The sequence below is a fragment of the Rhipicephalus microplus genome, chromosome 1, assembly GCF_043290135.1.
Source record: "Rhipicephalus microplus isolate Deutch F79 chromosome 1, USDA_Rmic, whole genome shotgun sequence".
NCBI lineage: Eukaryota > Metazoa > Arthropoda > Arachnida > Ixodida > Ixodidae > Rhipicephalus > Rhipicephalus microplus.
The window spans coordinates 18,886,181-18,905,530 of NC_134700.1; the positions used below are offsets into that span (position 1 = coordinate 18,886,181).

The 19,350-nt window shown below is 43.8% G+C and overlaps 1 protein-coding gene and 1 long non-coding RNA gene across 9 annotated transcripts in view; one reads left to right on the plus strand and one right to left on the minus strand.

Moving 5' to 3' along the window:
* The window catches only part of LOC119178160 (dual oxidase maturation factor 1), a 328,683-nt gene that overhangs the window by 38,578 nt on the left and 270,755 nt on the right, over nucleotides 1-19,350 (minus strand). The gene's annotated exons all lie outside the window — the stretch shown is intronic.
* Nucleotides 320-10,396, plus strand: LOC119178161 (uncharacterized). 6 transcript variants are annotated; one of them, XR_012894074.1, is made up of 5 exons: nucleotides 320-1,360; nucleotides 1,448-5,351; nucleotides 5,481-6,496; nucleotides 6,552-6,665; nucleotides 6,962-10,396. It is a non-coding gene; the product is annotated as an uncharacterized LOC119178161 (long non-coding RNA). The 6 variants fall into 6 exon arrangements; XR_012894104.1 differs by having other exon boundaries at nucleotides 5,481-5,656; nucleotides 6,245-6,496; nucleotides 6,552-10,396; XR_012894091.1 differs by having other exon boundaries at nucleotides 1,448-2,508; nucleotides 2,610-5,351; nucleotides 6,552-10,396.

Consider the following 19,350-nt stretch of genomic DNA (forward strand, 5'->3'; position numbering starts at 1 on the left):
GAAGTGCGTCATGACTACGTAATGAACTAGTGCTCTCACCAAACGCCAGAGGACGCAAGCGCAAAAAAAACAGTTATAATCAATGCAACAGAATTGTTTTCACAAAATAATAATTATACGCCCAAATCTGGTATGTTCTTTATACATAAAAACAATTAATTTCAGCCGACTGACAGCAGGAAGCTTTCGTCCCTTTCGTCAACGTCGGCTGCGTTGGCGTTTTTGTGCGAGATAACAGGTGAGTATCACAGAACATCTACGTGAGTATAGTGAACTAGAACATTTTCTAGTGGTGTGACCGGCGGCGGGTGCGGCCGGCTCGGGTGGTGTTCTGTGGTTGGCAGTTCGTGGCACATGGCTGGGAGGGTTGTGGTTTTGCTCGTTTTGTGCGCGCAGTGTTACTCGGATAACTTGACATTATCTTGTGTATCTTGGCGTTAAGTATTCAATGCAGTGAGCGGGATCTATATTGTACCAGCGACTGGAAATTTTGCGATGACATGGCGAAAAGAACAACAGATTCCCACTGTTTTGCACCAGGCTGCCGCACTGGCTATCCGGGTGCGCCGAAAGCATCGCTGTTCGCCGCACCAAGAGACGACTCGCTTCGAAGTAAATGGGAGCGAAACCTAAGAAGAGCAGACAAGATCCTGACGAAATCATCAGCTGTGTGTGAACATCATTTCGAAGCGCATTGCATATTGCGCGAATACGTAGGTCGATGGCGTGGATGGCGCATTCCGAGAGGCAAGCCGTCTTTAGCTCCCGATGCCATTTCTACGCTGTTGCCTCAGTGCCCAGCCTACCTCTCCGTTAAAACCCCGCAACAGAGAACGGAAAGGAAGAGACCTGCACGTTCAGTTCCACTTCGAGGAAAGAAGCCGCGCCAGGACGTCAGAAGCGCTGACTACACTAACAACGAACATGAGGTGCTTGAAGAACCTGAATCTGCAGAATCCTCGCCTTTCAAGTTTCAGACCCTACGTTCACTAGCACCATCGCCGAGGTGGTGCCGCATTGAAGATGATAGTGTCGGCTTGGTTTTCGCGACGTCTTCGTTGAAGAAGCAAGGAAGGCTTGTTGTTTGTCATGAGCGAGCTGTCATTTTCAAGAAGTCCTCAGGAGACAAAGTTTGTGCTGCCATTTATTGTCAAGGTGTTCTGTGCTCAAAAAAAACAATCGCCTCCGCTGGCAACGCTGCAGCTGTACTGGATGATGCCATGGCAATGTGTGTTTGCAAGGGAGCAATGTCGGACAACGAATTCAGGCAAATGTTCCGGTTATGACGGGGAAGCAGCAACATACACCAACGGACTCTACGTCTTCAGTGCCAAGTGCTCCGGGAAGGTCTTGTCCGATGGTAAGTGCGTTCAAGTGCTTTGATCTACAAGCGCCACATGTATTTATTGTTCAGGTATTTAAACAATTGTTTTTCTTTCGTGTACAGGACTTATTTGCCCAGAGTGCAAGTCGCATCGAAAGCTATTGTTGACCAGAAAGTCGTGCCAAAAAGCTCATGTGCCTAAGAAAGGAGCCCTAGCCCAGCGCCTGAAGCTTCAGAGGCAAAAAACCAGGCGTTTGAAGAATAGCGCCACTGGATTGAAAAATCAACTGAAAGCAATGTCAGCTAAAAACAAAGCCATCACTGAGGAGGAATTTACTTCTAGGATAGAAGCCCTTCCTCCGAAACTGCGTGAAGCAACACTTCACATGTTTAAATCAGCATCACGAAAAAGCGCAAAAGGCATGAGATATTCCAATGAATGGGTTTTGGAATGTCTTATAATGAAAATGAAGAGCGCCAAGCTTTATGAGCACCTGAGGAAAGAAAATATTCTGTCACTGCCAAGTAAAACAACATTGTGCAAATATTTGAAGTCGTACAGAACAGGGTTTGGCTTCTGCCCAAAGATTTTCAATGTGGTGAGTGAAAAGACAGCCACAATGGAGGAATACGCATGCCATGGTGGAATTATTGTAGACGAAATGCACCTTTCTGAGCATCTTTCAGCAACAACAACCGGCCACATAGATGGTTTTGTGGATCTAGGTAGCTTTACGTCTCCTAAAGATAAGCACACACCATGTGACCATGGAATGGTTTTAATTTTCGTACCGTTCATTGGGAAATGGACTCAAATTCTGGCAGCGTTTGCAACAAGAGGAAACTTCAATGGAGGTACCCTGACCAAGATCATGCTTGAAGCCATATTTTGGCCAAAAAAGCAGGCCTGAAGGTGGACTTCATCACATCAGACGGTGCAAGTTGGAACAGACGCATGTGGACGCCAATGGGTGTCAAGGCCTCCTTGAATGAGATCAAGTGCAGTGCACCACATCCAGCAGATGAGCACCGTCAGCTCTACTTAACTCTAACAACTTCGAAAAAATGCGAGTTGGCTTGGCAGTGCAGCTGTTCAGTGAAAAAGTAACACATGGGCTTCAGCTGCACAAACCCAGGCTGGAATATCTGTGTGCTAGCATAGCAGCAACAATTCACTTTTTTGAGTAAGTATTGCAAAATTTTATATTTACCTAATTTTGTGCTACTGTAACTCTTCGCAGCTTTCTTAGCTGCGCATAAAGCTCACTGAAACATGCTTTTGCAGGACCATACATGGTGTTATAGAAGTCATGACATCGCGCTTTCCAGCTCAAGCACTCCGTCCCAACTCTCGATCAGCTGAGAAGCTAAGCTCTTTTCTAACGTTTTTGTCAGAGTGGGAACGCCACACGAATGGGCAAAGGGGCTTTCTCAGTCAGTCCACAGCAACTGGACTGCGAGTAACACTATCAAGTACCTTGTCGCTGTTGAAGTATTTGACTGAAAATGTAGGTTTCAAGTATTTGATGACGAGCAGGTTGAGCCAGGACCCTGTCGAACATCTCTTTGGCATCGTTAGACAGTCGTCGGGGTGCAATACCCACCCGACACCTCAGCAGTTCATTGCTACAGTGAACTGTCTCAGCTTCAGCAATCTTGCACACTCTGTTTCAAGGGGGAACTGTGAGCCTGCTGTTTTCAGTTCACTCTTGAATGCAGATGCTGGGGAGCAGAACACTTGCACTGGGAGGCAGAAGCTGATTGGCAGGTTTCTCGATGATGGAAACCTAGATGCCGCAGATCCCTTACTCACTAAGGTTGCGCCAGATCATTCTCTTGTTGTTGTGGCATCAAGCGATCGCAGACTAATCTTTTACATTGCCGGTCATGTCGCAAGAAAGTGCATTCTCAAAACTGGTTGTGAAGAGTGCATTAACCTTCTTTTGCTCACCAAGGAGGCAGCTGATGATTTGAATATGGCTGAGCTTGTCTGTTTGAAGGACAATGGCGGGTTACTTTGTCCTGCAGGCAAGCTGTACAAATTTGTGGCCAACCTCGAGGAGTCATTCACAACCTGCTTTAGCCTTTTAGATCTGCACTCTGAAAGCGTGCTTGATGTGTTAGACATTGTCAAAAAAAAGCAGCAAACTACGCTTGGATGCCCAGAACATGCTGAAGCCATAGCTGCTGACGTAACTGCATTTTACTTAACGACACGCCTGCATTTCTTTACCTAAAGTATCAATCGAGCTAACGACAAAAGGCGGCAGGCATTAAAGCATTTGAAGTTGAGCAGGTTCTAAATGAGTGTGTACATGAAAGCTGTTGATCATCACGGTCAAGATGTTTCCTGTTACTATTTTTGTAGTGAAGTAAGTTGTCAATATATTCTTGAAGTGTGGTTTCATATGAACATGGCTGTGGTGTCATTTTTCATAATTACGCCTAAATAAAACCGCAATAATCGTCAAAAACTTTCATGGCCATAACCATGTCGTTTAAACAATGATGGAAAAGGTTCGACTGAGTAAAAGTATGGGGAAAACTTTGCGCCCATTAGGTCATTAGCGGCGGCAGGGGGGACTCGTGCGCACGCCTATGGTCATGCGAACAGTTAGCTTTGCACGTCATCACAATGGTACCTCCTTGTTTGGTGGCATTTATAACAAAAAAAAAATTGCTCTCGAAGTCAAAGTTGCGCTGACAGCACGAAAATCCGAATGCGGTATTCTTCGCGCTTTAATAGTGACGTGGCCTTCATACACGTCTTTTAAATGTTTAACAACGCTAGCCATCAAAACGTGTGGGCTTTCACCAGTGAGAAGGATGTATTCTTCGAATGGAGTCAATAAATGAGCTGAAAAACACGAAATAACAAGCAAAATTCTAAAGAATGCCGCGAGATCTCGTCCTATGAAAAGTTGCAGTGGCGTCAGTATGAAAACGGCTCGCTCACGCCTCGCTGCTCGCGCCACTAGAAGTCTTCTAGTTCACTATACAGGTGAGGCACGTTTTCAAGCGAAGCTTGTCGAATGATATGTTGTTGGGCTTGTTGGGTCATTTTTTTAGAAAACGGTTACACCTGTGCGAATGAGACACCATGCAACAAACATAGAACGATGCACACACACACGTTGCGCTTCGTGTGTGCGAGTTTGTTTCTTACGTGGCGTCTCATTCACCCAGTTGTAACCTTTTTTCTGAAGCTTGTAAGGACGGGGAGGTTCGCTAAAGAGAAAGTTTGCGGCTCTCTGCGGCGGCTAGACGTGAACATTGTGCAACGTATGCAGTATAGCAAAGGCGGCACGGCGTCAAGCCGAGGCGACGCGTGCTGCGTCTGTGCGCTGAACATAGCTGGGCAGCTAGGTCATAGGCTCAGTGCAGCAAAATATTGAGAAGCGTTCGCTGGGCCTCGCATGCTTCATGACGCGTTTCCCGAAGGCTCGGAACACGAATAATTCTTGGTGTGCCGGAGGCAAATCTGGACTAGCCAAGTGGCCATCATCTTCATTTTTTCGCTAGCCTTGTGCCACTAGTGCAAGCTGCCCACAAATTTTTTTGACGTTTACAATATAATTTTACCGCACGAATTTCAACTAAGATTTTTCTTCCCAATGTACTGCTGATACTGCGTACGCACGAAGGTGTTCTAAAGTTCCCAGGCCGCGATATCATTGCATTACAAGGGATAGCGGCCTGGAAACTTCTGAAGATCTTTGTACATGGTCTTGACGTTTATCTTTGTAAGTCAGAGTTTTATGGGTCAGAGATGTATCACTGGTTTTGTATTGTGCATCGATTAGCTAATCATTCAAAGGGGTTTGCTGGTACATTTATGGTGTGCACATATCTTTTTCGCAATTCGACAGTGAAGCATCCACTTACTAACATTTTCAGACCGCGCTGATGCCATGCCGTCCGGCGGTCCAAGCTACAGCAGCTACTGCTGTGTATCGTGGTGCTTCAAGAATGGCAGAACCCACAAGAAGCCTGGGACGAGTTTCTTCCGCATACCACGGGACGGCAGGTGTGTTAAAGCTTTTGTATGGTTTGCATGTCTTTAGGCTTACTGTTTGTACTTGCTCAGTGAGGGTAACAATAAAAAATCACTATTTTAGCACTTTCCCTTTCAGCTGATAGTTCATTGCCAATGCAGGATGAAAGCATGGATGCAGTATGCTGGACGCGATGATCTCCTGAGTAAGCCGGCCAGCCTATTGTACGCAACGTACAGGGTTGGTAGCAACCATTTTACTGCTCAAAGTTTCATGGACCCTGGGTACACAAGGCTTACAAGAATGGCTGTTCCCAGTGTGCAACCAGCTGCACCATGTAAGTGATTGACTGAAACTCAAATATGTGCAATAGCAGCCACTCGTATTGAATCAATGGCGACAGTTAACCGCGAAGATCTTTGTAGCCGATGAAGAAACCTCACTATAGAAGTAACACTTGGAAAGTCCTAAATTTTGTGAATTGTGGGCTATTACCTTCCTAACAGCAGCTTTACATTTCTGTCGTTTTTTGGTGCTCTTGACCTGCGCAACTTGTTTTGAAAGACTTTAAAGGGCTATTTCACGTTATCTTCAAGCCTTAGTGCACATGTACATATACTTTTCATCAGTGAAAGCTGGCACTGTTGATAATTCCAAAAATCACAAATTACTTGTTTCCTAGTTGGTGCCTTCTCTTTTCTTCCACGTTCGACCAATTTATGCGTTTGAAAGAGCTGTTTAAGTTTCCCCATGCTACAAGCTTTGTAACTTGTATCAACTGCACATATATGCAGGTTCTCTGAGCGTCGCTTCAAATAGTGACTGTGACATGACTGCAGAAGCTGCACTGCAAAGTGCGGATGAGCTTTAGTTTGTGTTATTTTAAGCCTCTTACTGACACATTGTCGTAATTTCATTTTTTCAGGACCTGCGGTAGAGTTATTCAGGACCTGCGGTAGAGGCTTCAAAAAGTGGCTCCCACACATTGAGGTGCCCCGATGAGCAGGATGCGTTCAGTGTCGGGATTTCTTTTTTTTTTTACCCAAATTGACTGTTGACCAAACCTCTGCAGGTGGCAGCTCCCTTGTAGCTGGTGAAAGAATTTCTGCTGACTTCGTCTTGCCGGAGAAAACCTTAACCAGTTGTTCAGCTGTCACAAAAGGAACTTGTGTGACCGGTAAGTTGTATGTTCACTTCAACACCAGAGTGGATTGATATAGAGACTTCCGCAGGCCGCTCGCAAGATTGTTTCGACAGCGCTGTCCGAGGCACTGAACAAGCTTCACAAGACCCTCCAGAAGACGTCTCCGCCAACAGCTCCACGTCTGAATGCTCTAGAGAAAATGGTGACTATGCTTTTATTGCAGCTGTTTTTAATGTGCTATTTTAAGTTTAGGACATTCTGAGGAAACTATCCTCAAAAGGACACTGCGTGTGCACTTACAAAATATAAGGATGGGCTCTCACTGATTTTCATTTTTTTTGTGCATTGTCAACATTGTGAATGATTTGTTTTTAGGTGGTGGAATGGAAAACTTTGCACCACAGAAACTTGTGCACCTTGGGTCTGAAAGAGCGAGGATAGTGCTCGTGTGGGTTTAGTTGTTCTTCGCTTTTACATCCATTTTTTTGTTTATTGAAGTGCGTTCCTGGGCGCCAGTGACAATGTCTCCATCAATGAAGTACAAGCCAACCATTAAACATCTGCAAGCCAAAATAGCAGCACAGCAGAAAATTATCAAAAGACTGCGGAGACAGCCTCACCAAGCACCGTCATCGACTTCAAAGGCCCTTGGAGTTATCCGACCGCACGTCACCAAGGAGGTTTTTAAACTTCTTTCTGCACATGTTTGCTAGAGGCCCAAATGCAAGGGCAAGCGGTTTCCCGTGTGGTTCAAAAAATTCGCTCTTCACTTCAACTTCCGAGGTCCATGAGCATACCGATTTCTGGCTCCATATTTTTCTTTGTCCTCCCGTAGTTCATTAAGGAGGTGGCTAGCTAATGTAAAGATGACTCCAGGCATAATTCCAGGAATCCTTTCTTCCATTGCAACAAATACTCAAGCTTGGAATGAACGGGACCGAGTGTGCGCTTTAGTTTTCGACGAAATAGCACTCAAAAAGAATTTGTACTATGATGCTGGAAGAGACGTTGTCCAGGGTTTTACAGATAATGGCACTCATCGCACTTCAACCATTGCTGATCGAGCACTGGTTTTTATTCTTGTTGGTGTTTCGAGAAAGTGGATTCAACCGGGCACACATCAACACCATCATCTGTTATGCATAACTTGCTGGTGTCACTCACTTTGGAGCCTAGGAGCATTAATATTGCAGTGAAAGCAGTCATTTGTGACCAGGGCAGTTCAAATGTAAGTCTCGCTAACCAACTAAAAGTGACTGTAGCAAAGCCTTTCTTTGAAGTTAATGGTGAATGGGTGTATTACATTTTTGATGTTCCACACTTAATTAAAACAGCGCGCAATAATGTCCAAGCACACAAGTTATACATTGGGGATGACATCGTTAACTGGTCACACATTGTAAGCCTTTACCAATCCTCACATGAGTTGCGGTTGCGATTGGCTCCAAAGTTGACTGAACGGCACGTTCATCAGAAACCTTTTTCTAATATGGAGGTCAGCAGACCAACTCAGGTCCTCAGTGCATCAGTTTCGATTGCTATCACGACAACGGTGTATGTGAAGGTGCTGCCTGCCTCGGCCATCACTACAGCTCAATTTTGTGATCGTATGGACAGGATTTTCGATGCCTTGAACAGCTCGAGTAAAAAAAGAACTTCGCAAAAGCTGCGGCATGCAATCACGTAAAATGATTCAGAGCTGATTGACTTCCTCCGAGGCCAGCTTCCCTGGATTGCATCATGGCAGTTTGTTGGCAGACGTCAACCACAAACCATCGTAGGTTGGCAAATTACAATTCAGGCTATTTGTCAACTATGGGACGACCTCTCCAGAATTTACAATTTTGAATACCTGTTAACACGCAGGCTTCAACACGATCCTCTGGAGAACATATTTGGCCACATTAGGCAAAAACAGGGTTGCAACACCAACCCCAATTTAGCACAATTTATTTGTGGCCTGAAGCACATCTGCTTAAGAAAACTCTTCAAGCTGTCAGAATACGGAAATGTCGAGGATGATGAATGTGACCTCCTCCAGGAGCAGCTCTCGCCATTCTCCCTCACCAGTGCGTCTCTTGTGGATAATGAGGAGTGTGCACAGCCACAGCCTGATGACTTTCCCGCTCAAGACGATCTCTCTGAACTTGCGACCAACCTTCACTCCCACATTATCGATGACTCCGCTGCATATTATGTAGCTGGTTTTCTCATCAAACACTTCCTTCGGAGTGCATGTGACGGTTGCAGTTGCCCACAGTTACTGAAAGACGACAGTGAGACGCTTAAGGGTACCCACCAGTATTTCACAATGCCCAAAGCATACCACGTCCCCAGCAAACTTTTTGGGAATCTCACTGTGCCATCAGAAGCAGCTTTTGCATACGTACAACAACTTGAATCTCACTTTCTTGCCATGATTGAGGCCACTGCACATCACCTGAAAGTGTGCGATGTCATCTGTCAAGTGTTGGCGATTTTTATTTCTGCTCTGCTGGGTGTCGCGCGAAGTTTCTGAAAATGTTTTGACGGGTTTGTTTATGTTGGCATGTGGGTTTTGTAAACCGAAACTTAGATAGGGTTAGGTTCCCGTCTTCAATCTCAAGCATACAGCTTGACAAGTTCAAATGTTAGCAATTAGGGCGGATTTACACTAAAGTATTCGAGTTGAGCTGAATCCTGCAATAGCTTTGTTATGTTATTACTTTGTTACAGCAGACTTCATTATGGTCTTATATGCTTATATTCAGTTCAACTGGACTAACCACTTCTTCGTTGCATACATTGTTTTGGTTACCCGCTATGAGAAGTAGGGACACTGTGTATTCGCTCGAAGGGATTTGCCTAACCTTAAAAAGAATGTTAAGTATCCTGTCTGTATTTTTGTAGCAAATGCGGGCGAACTGTACACTTTACTGTGGGTCACTTGGTCACTGTGTATGCTTTATCTCTCCAGCTCAAGTAATATATCGATAACAATACCGCTTGTTGAAATGTCTTCGAGCGGGTAAGGAACACAGTATGAAGTGGGCACAATTCACGTTATCACGCTTTTTGTATTTTAGCTTCTCATCAACCTCCTCATCTCGCCCATCAAAATTTTCAAAAGAATACCTAAACTTGTAGCATTTGATGGGGCTGCGGATGCTGCCATTTTATATTTATATAACTTGCGAGTGATAACGTATGATGTAGAGCCTTTGTGAAATATAATGAGTCAAAGTGGTTTCCTTCTGCTATTTATTAGCACTGTAATACCACTCTCGTAGCGCCAATTATGGTCCACAATTCTGGATGAGTGATGACTACAATCTATTTTAGCTCTCAAGCGTCACAGCAACACCCAGACGCAAATCAATTGCGATCTTAAGTTTTTGATGAAGGCGACGCATAAGAAGAGCCACAAGACCTGCCAGTGTTGTAGCATAAAGTTTGTCTTTCACGTAGTGAGCAAGCTGCAAAGCCCTACCTTTCTGAGGACAAGCAGGCATCAAGTCTGCTTTTTTTCATTTTGGGCTAGCTGTTCTTAAGCACAGCCAGCACACTGCACCTTTGCCTTTCTGCTATATTGTGTCGTGTGGTTTCTGTGCGCTCTTTTTTTCTATGCATTATTTCGGTTAACCCCAGGTGTGATTAGCGACATTATTGCTGTGTATATGTCACTTCTTCCTTCTTCATCCGCATTGTGCGCTGTGTTTTTGCCATAGATCCTTACTTACCCACTGGCCCGGTGTGTCATACTTCACCAGCTTCTCGGCTTCTGCCAACTCTAGCGATGTGTGCGTTGTCTGTGTTCTCTCTGTATTTGTTACAATATTTGTTACAATTTATTTGTAAGGCGAGATGCATTTGTCGTCTACCTTTGTCATATTGTGCTTTTTATATTCTCAGACTCTACCTTGCCATTGAATAAAACATTGTGGATACTCTGTCTCTTTGACTGATATATACATTGATCACTTGTTCCAAAAGAAAAACACAAGTGCGATGAATAAAACCATAGTGAATTATCATTACCTGCATCTCTTTTTATTATAACTTAATCAAAATAAAAATTACGTTACGACCAATTCGCACAAACCACTGAACAAAACAAAACAGGGAATCGCTAAATCAAAACGACCTACAAAAACTATCCATTTGGGCGATGAAAAGTGGTCTGAAATCATGAACTTTCGTTATAGCCAAACGTCGGTTATGCAAAGTAATTCAAAATTTCCGCCAGTGAAACCGAAACAGGAAGCGCACGCCACTTGCTCTCACCAACTACCAGGTGTGCTAGGGTCGATTGGGCCGCTGGGGTCTACGGGAGTGTCCACTCTTAACCTTTTTTTTATTTCTCTATGGCATCATTATCAGTCCAAGATGGCAGCCTATAATTGTGCCCGAAACAGGGCGTATATACAGAAGAAATGAAGTGGTAGCAGTGCAGCACGAATGCAGCGCGTTAGATGAAGAACTACACAAAGCCCCGAAGGATGAAATCGAAAGGGAGAAGTTTAATGAAGATTAAAAGCGTCGAGGCATAATACATGCTTGAACCTACTCGGGCTATATCAACACCTGTCCGCGGTGTTAAAGTTGATAATTTTCGAGGATGACCACTTATATGCAGCGTCTGAACATGCTGCAGAAAATATTCACCATCTGTTTTATTCTTTAACTTATCTGTTTGTACCGGCCTTTCAAGACATTGGATACCCGGGATGAAGATGCCAAGGCAGTAAGATGGCAAGAGAGAGAAATGAAGGCTAGGGGATTAACCATATCTTGGCATCCGGTTTGCTGCCCAGCACTGTAAGTTAAGAAATAGGGGCAAGAAAGGACGTGTAGAGAAACATAAAAGAAAACGCATGTGCACTCAGGAGTAAGATGACAAACTTAACAGAGGATTTATTACCTTCTGTACAGACAGGACGAGAGATCTCTTGCGAATGAGCTGGGTGGCTCACTATAAAGTGTGCGTTTTGACTAAATCAGGGAATGGGTTCAGAATGCGCTGTTGAATCACGAGACACAGACACCATTTCTGACGGTTCCGCTCACACTCGCTCAAGTCAAGGTCTTTGATTGGGGTGTGGCCACCACACTGCACCTTTGACACCAAGAAACCGTTGTGGTCGTCTCGTCAAATGTCTTATTGTGTCGGAATGCCACCTCACTTCCCGGCTAAGATGGACAATACACGGTGGACAGCAGGCTGGCAGCCCTTCAGTGACTTGTTTGATGAACAATGAACGCGGCCCTCCCCCGTCGGCCCAGGCGCCGCGCGTAACAACGGCTATCCAGTGGTGAGAAGAGGCGTAATAAGCTTGTCTGAGACCACCAGTTTTAAGAAGAACAAAACAAAATTAAAAAAAAAAACTTGCCAGTAGACACTTTACAAAAGATGGCTGGATTCATCAAAAATGCAGAGACCGACATTTGAGCGACATGTCATATATGACATAATCCAGCAAAGTGGTTTTCATCACATAACTTGAACGGACCTACTGGCACTGGGAGAGGTTAAGAATGATTGTCACTGACAGATGTACTTCTGTTACAAAGGTGATACTCAGAATCAACCAAATAAAACTTAACATTATATTCAAATCTTGATAAAAAATAAATCAAGTTAGAAAGCTCCTCAGGTGGCCAAATAATGAATTACTTCACCATACTTTATGAAGAAGTAATTTGCAAAGAAATATTGCAACCACTATTTATTTGACATTCAATGACGTGACCGCAATCAACGGTGTGTCCTCGCTTTAAAAACTGGAAAGTTATATGTGGACACGATTGGGCAAATGCAATGGAGAACAAATATGTCACGTAATAAAAGCGATGTGATGTTGCACATTTTCATCTTTACAACTCCGTGCCCTTTTGCTTGCTCGTGATGTGTTCGAAGGAGCTAGCCAAGTCTCAGGTAGAAGTCAAGCAGAGTAGCCGGGGCTGATAAGAGCAATGTTTATATACACTATTTACACACTAAAGGTAGCATCATGGAAGCTTGATGAGAGCTTCTGTGAGCTGGTTCAGAGCGTCTCGGTGCTCGCGTTTTAAGCCGTGGTCTTCCTAAAAGTCTCTGCAGGAGAAAACAATAGACAGTTTGCAATAATCTGCTAGGCAGCTTTTTCTGTAAGATTAGTTTTCCAACCATAACTCTCGTTCACAGACTGCTTTTCTAGCTCATTGTGTTTTTGCCATTCACCTTTTTGAGATCTTGTTGTGCTCGCGTGCCTTCGCTCGAATTTGGAGAGGTGACATTTTGTTGTACTCGCGTGCTCGCGTGTAAAGACACAATGAGGGAGAAAAGCAGTCTGTGAACGAGAGTTTTTGGTTAGAAAATAAACCTTACAGGAAGGCTTCCTTGCAGATCACTGTAAATGGACAGACTGCATGTTCATTCGGTTCAGGGCAGTCCAAAGGAATTGTCGTCTTCATCTCCGTCCCCCAAATGGGGGGGGGGGGGTAGTGGTTAGAAGAAGGCGCCTAATTCCTGCAGCCCAGCAGGGAGCACGGGGCAGCGAATAAGGATTAAAAAAAAACGAGAAGGAGAAAGAGAGAGAAAGTCAAACACTGCCTTCTTTTCTGCCCAGGAAATAGAAAGTATGCACGTTCAGTTCGTCACATGACGAGAGAGAAACACAATGTAGGTAATGCAATAATACACACAACAAAGCACAGTGCAATAATGTTGCATCGCACGTGCAGAATAGGGCCTGCAGTGCTAAGCAGGCTAGGGCCTGGGGGAGTGGAAGACTTGAAAGCACCACAGAGTGTGGGAAACATACCTGACCACGGATCCCAACCTTTCGGCTAATTGTTCAGCGCGTCTCGTGGCACGTCGCAGAAATCAAGCTGCCTTGATTTCCGACAGCTCTTCCTAGGCCGTCAGTCAGTCAGGCGTGTCCAAAGAGTTTTTGACGAGGGGACCCAACAGCCCTAAAGAATTCGAAGTATGACTTTCGTGTTGTCACCTCTTTTGGCGCACCTCGAGAGCGTTGACCCGGAACAAATCAGGGTAGGCTTAGCTGCAATCGTCCTTCGCGTCCAAGCGGCGCCGAGCCAAAGAGGCCGATCTTAACATCTTCTACAGACACACGCACACAAGCACGCACAGTTTCAGTCCGAGAGGGAATTGGTAGTGGTCACAATGACGTACGTAACGTGCATCTGCTATAAAAGGCGTGCAGTGCATGCCATAGCTTATTTTCTTAGAAAGTCTTGTAATTCTAGTATATTTTCATTATACAGCTGAAGTATGAGGCGGTTGTTAGTCGCATATATTTGGGTTAAAGTACTACAAATATTTGTTCGCCGAGCATTATTTCTGGAAATGATACTCCTGAATGATGCGTCAAGAAAAAGGAAATCGCTCCAACATTTTGTTTAAACTGAGCTCGCACGTGGAAGTACTTGTTCTCTGTCGTTGCTTTTCCATGGTTCATGAATGTTAAGCCCCGCTGCCATTTCTATAGAATGGGGTACAGTAAGCCGTATCAACGCTGTGACAGGATTTCCTACAGACTACCAAGCATTCGATCACCAGACATTTTCCCTCCGGCATATTTTGATTAAAAGAAGCGACATATTTTTGCTGAAAACCCGGTTTATGCACTGGGGCCCGGTGCACAGATGTTGCACACTACAGCTCTCGACCATCCCGAACATGAAGATGGCAAATAAAAGCCTTTATGCTATTGTCTGTATGGCCGGTGTCACGAAACCCTCTAGTCTTGAGGTTGGTAGGTTAAACCATGCACTTTGCTCATTGCTATTTTTCATCATGGCGTTTGTCTATTCACTGAGTGGTGATATGTGGAGCACGTGGCAGTAGTGCCGACGTGCTTTTTGGTGCTGGTACAAAAAGAAAACTAGCTTGTATCTCTTCTTCAATGAGTCCTTCAATTAACCCTATTCTAGGGGGCTGCATAGAAGACTATACGCCTGACACACTTGGAAAAGTAAAGCACATTGTAACAGACCACTTCTGCTAATTGAAGGACTTGTAGACCATCACCAGCTAGACTGTGGTGTTCTGCAGAAAGATGTTGAGCCAATGACGCACCGCATTAGGTTCTAAATTTAACATTGATGTGTCCAGACATAAATATACTAACAGCGCATTTGCTAGCAGCCTTCCCTGTGTACCGACTGTAAGTTTTTGTCAAAAAAACTTTTTTTTTGTTTTTAGAGAGTGAAATAATTTTGAATTGGCGTTCTACTGATTCCAGTCCTCGCATGTGTTTGTATTAAGGTGATTGGTTGTGGTGGTTCCTAGAATAAAGTGCAATCCTAGCATTAAGTACAAGCTGAATGGACACGAGAAACAACTAGACAGCATATACAGCTCTCTAAGTACTTATTCAAATTATTTCCGCGTAAGTATTAGCTTTAGTCATCGAGGAATTTGAATACCTTTAGAGTGCACCACGTGGATCTCTTGTGGCACTGTGAAGAAATACCGACATGTAAAGCACCTGGTTAATTACATCCGAAGAATAATAAATTGATAGAGCACAACAAGCAAAGAATCAGCGAAAATAAAGAAAGTATGTTTCGCGGTGGATGAGTTGCAATTATAAACCAACACATTATTACTAGTTAATTAAACATGGTCCCTCAACTACTATTCAGTTAGTACATAACTGTGACTTCTTTGCCATGCAACATTTTTTTTTCATAGATTCTTTGCTTTTGTCGCACTGGTTGGTATCACTTTCCGGTAAGCGGAGCGCTGCACGTGGTTTGAATGCACCTGGGTAGAGTTCGCATTTTTCGTTGACTAAAGCTATAATAATGTGGCACTCGAAACGCCCTAAATTTAAATGACGAATTATTGGAATACCGAAAGTTAGAACACCGAAAAATCAAAAAGCCGATTATACAAGATACCGAAAGTGTAAAATGTCAATGGCGCTGTTCTTTCTTCTCTTCTGCTCTTCGTGCTTCACGATATGTTTTTTGCGCCTCAGTCTTCAACACCAAGTCAAAAAATCAAAACACCTAACTACCAAAACGCCAAAATATCAAAATGTCTGCGTCACCTAGCTATACTGGAAGATGAAGTACCTACCTAAATTAGAGGTTACGCCAGCACAGTCTTTCACCCTCATTTCTAGTTGTCCCTTTACATTTATCTCAAGCCTTCATACAAATAGCAAACTATATATTTTCCACCTCCAATCGCACATCATAGTGACTTCTTGCTTATCGCAAACAGCTTGTGTGCAATTAGTTGTTGAAAAATTGAAACGTCATCATTGTCCGGGTTGCCTAGAGCAGCATCAAGCGATTTTGCAAACAGAACGCAAACAGAACATTTTGGCAAGATTTCTGAATGCTTGTAGGACAGAAAAATAGCAGCAATATTGTTCAGCTTTTAACACCTGGAACAAACGATTTTGCTTAACATGAAAACCAAATTCGCCATTCAGACGAGCAAGGTTATAGTAAATTTCGCAAACAACACTGAGACTACACTCTGCGGAATACGGAAATATCCCACGTACGGCATAGGTCAGCAAAATAAATGGAAGTCACTCAGACTAACTCAATAACCATATATAAAAATATTTTGCTTTGGACTTACTCGGTCTAAAAATGAGCGATATTTGACGTGGTCCGACTCAGACAATAAACGTCGAAGGAGCACCATAAAAAAACACATGTGAAAGAATTGCAATTGCCAAGCAACCTATGCATATATATATATATATATAATAGTTTTCAACATACAAAAACAAGTTATTTCCCATGCCTCTACATATTAATATTAAATTTGAGAAACTTAACATAACAAGCAATTTCCGCGACAGGCACATGCGCACTGATAGCAACATATACAATGAGTACCACATGAATTGGTTGCTGTAAATACCTGTGCTATTTTAAAACTTGGTGATACTATGCTGGTCAATACATTCGCCTACACTTGTATTTTGGTCATTGTGCGGAATGGTGTGATATAAAATTTTTGCAGCATAAAATGTGAGAACCATGACATGACAGGGTCGAGTTCTTTAAAAAGTCTGTTACCTGTCCCGAGTTTCGAATCAGGTAAGGTGCAATTAGGGTTAATCATTCATCAAGTTTTCCTGCAAATGCAAAACACTGCAAGAAAAACTTGTCTTCATTGTATGCTCTGGTGTTAGTGCACATGTACGTGTTATCCTACATAAGCTGAGTCTTTCGACAATACCTCATCAGTTGCAATACAGCGCGTGTATTTGCGTCTTTTTAGGTGGGCATGATTGTGTTGTGTTGTATGCTGCTTGTAGAAAACAGATTTAAGATGGAGCTTGGAGGCGAAGAAGAAGAAGGAGCCAGGGGCACGCTCTGCATATTTTTTTTTCCTGTTTTGTCAACAATAAACTGAAGACATATCGGTTATGTGGTCTCTCTGGTCCTTCTGAAACATGGTGCCGTGACCAGGAGGATCTGAAGACAGATGCACAGCTGTTAACCCCATTCGCAACAACGGGTTGAAGAAGGAAACAGCGGCGTCTGGCTCAAGGACGAACCGTCGAGAAAAGGACCACAACCGACGACTGTTGGCGACGCACATAAACAGGCAAAAGCTCTTTCAGCACGTCTTAAGCATGAATAAAGAGGTCCTATCGAAGAAGCGGAAGACGCTTCGAGCAAATGTGACGACGCTTACGAGCGAAATCGATAAGAATATAGAAGAAGACGCCGATTGAGCGCAACTTATGACGCTTCTGAACCAGATGAAGCGCGTGTCACAGACACTAAGACAAGTTAACGAACAGATTGAACCGTTCATTGAAGAAGACGACGCGGAGGCGGAATTTGAAAGAGTTTTACATTATGAGATCAAGATCGTCGCAGCAACGACAAAAATAGAAGAGCAATTACACGAGTTAGAACAAGCGACGCAATTGAATACGAGAATAGTCACAGAACAGGCGAGCTCAGTGCAAGGTACTAACTAAATCTCAAGAGACGCAAGAGCTTGTTAAGTTGCCACGTCTTGAGATGATCAAGTTTCATGGGAAAAAAACAGCATGGCCAAGGTTTTGGCATCAGTTCAAGACATTGGTGCATAACAGAGTGAACATGCCGAAGAATAAAAAATTTAATTACCTTCTGGCGTCTCTGAGAGGGGAGGCTGCGTCCCTCATAGAAGGTTTGCAGTTTTCTGATCAGAATTACGAGCATGTAGTCGCTCTTCTGAAAGAAACCTTTGGACGAGAAGCTAATTTAAGAGAGACCTACATAAAAGAGCTTGCAAACTTGGAAGCAGTGAAGAGTCCTAAAGATGTAGATGGGTTGAAGAAACTCTTCCAAAAGTTGCAAGTGAACACACGAGCATTGCAGTCGTTAGGAGTGGAAATGGATAGTTATGCCACAGTGATAGCTCCTGTTGTAAAATCTGCACTACCGGTAGATATGAGGATTGAGATGAAGGTGAAGGAAAAAGAGAAAGGTGACAACAGACCAGCAACTACGGAATCGGACTCAGCAGTTTGAAAGAAATTATGGAGTTTTTAAAGATATACATACACAGCAGAGAAGAAACTCGAGAGGAAAAATACAATGTTACCCAGTCACCACACGGTATGAGGCGGACAAGAACATCTGCGCTTCAAAGCACCTCGATAAAAAAATGCATCTTCTGTGAGATGACTGGACACTACACAGAAGGTTGCAGAAGAAGCATTACTATGCAACAGAAGAAAGAAGCCTTGCAACGGGAACGAAGGTGCTTCAGATGCACTAGACCTCACCACACGGCAAAGATATGCCGCACTAACGTACACTGCAAAACATGCAAGGGAAGGCATGCGACATCCATCTGTCGACCACATATGTCTGCAGGAAAGTCAGCACAGCAGCAAAGCGGTGATGTTGAGCAAGTGGGTAAAAGCGCGAAACCTGACCGGTTAGACACCAGCAAGTCCTGCAACATCAACACACAGCAGTCTGATGAACACAAGTGCATACTACTGCAGACAGCCTTTTCGTGGACGGAGGGAGAAGACAGCAGGTGCAACGCACGTATTCTGCTGGACAACGGGAGCCTGAGGACATTCATCCTCAAAAAATTGTCAAGAAAACTAGCGTGCAAGGTAAAAAGATCCGAAAGGATTACTGTTGGATCATTTGAAGGAGGAGAGATGGAACTAGACATGAAAGTCGTCGAGGACAGCGTGAGGAAGGATCCCATCTCGGAGTCAGTCACGATTGAGGCACTGGAGATAGAAGTTGTATCCTGTGACGTGCTACCATCGCCACCGTTAACAATACACGAAAGAGCAAGATCGATGGAAATTTGTTTGGCTGATGACAACGAGAAGACGGACAAAGAAAGAAAAAAATATAGAAACTTCTATATTAATTGGAGCAGATTATTACTGGACTGTAGTCACTGGTCGCATTTGCAAGATTCATCCAAAAGTAATGGCAATAGAAACAATATTGGGATGGACAGTCCAAGGTCCTGTAGGACTTTATTGTGTGCCGATGAAATCATCGACGGTTATGGTACTCAAGGTCAGTGCCAAGTCAGACACGTCTGTGGACGAACTGCAGAGATTCTGGGACTTGGAAAACATGGGCATCAAGGAGAAACCAGCAACAAACATGAACTATGAGCATGTGCTAGACTACGTTCGACAAACACTAACGTTCAAGGCAGGAAGATACCAAGTGCGGCTACCATGGAAGGAAAACGTGACATTGGATGACAACAACACCATTGCAGAGAAGAGGCTTACCCAGGTGACCAAAAAATTATGCAAGGATGAAGATGAGCTCCTAGCCTAAGACAAAGCTATTCGAGAGTACTTCGAGCAAGAAATAGCAGAAAACGTCAATGAAGATGCTGGATCCGATATACAGAAAAAATTTGTATACTACATGCCGCATCAAGC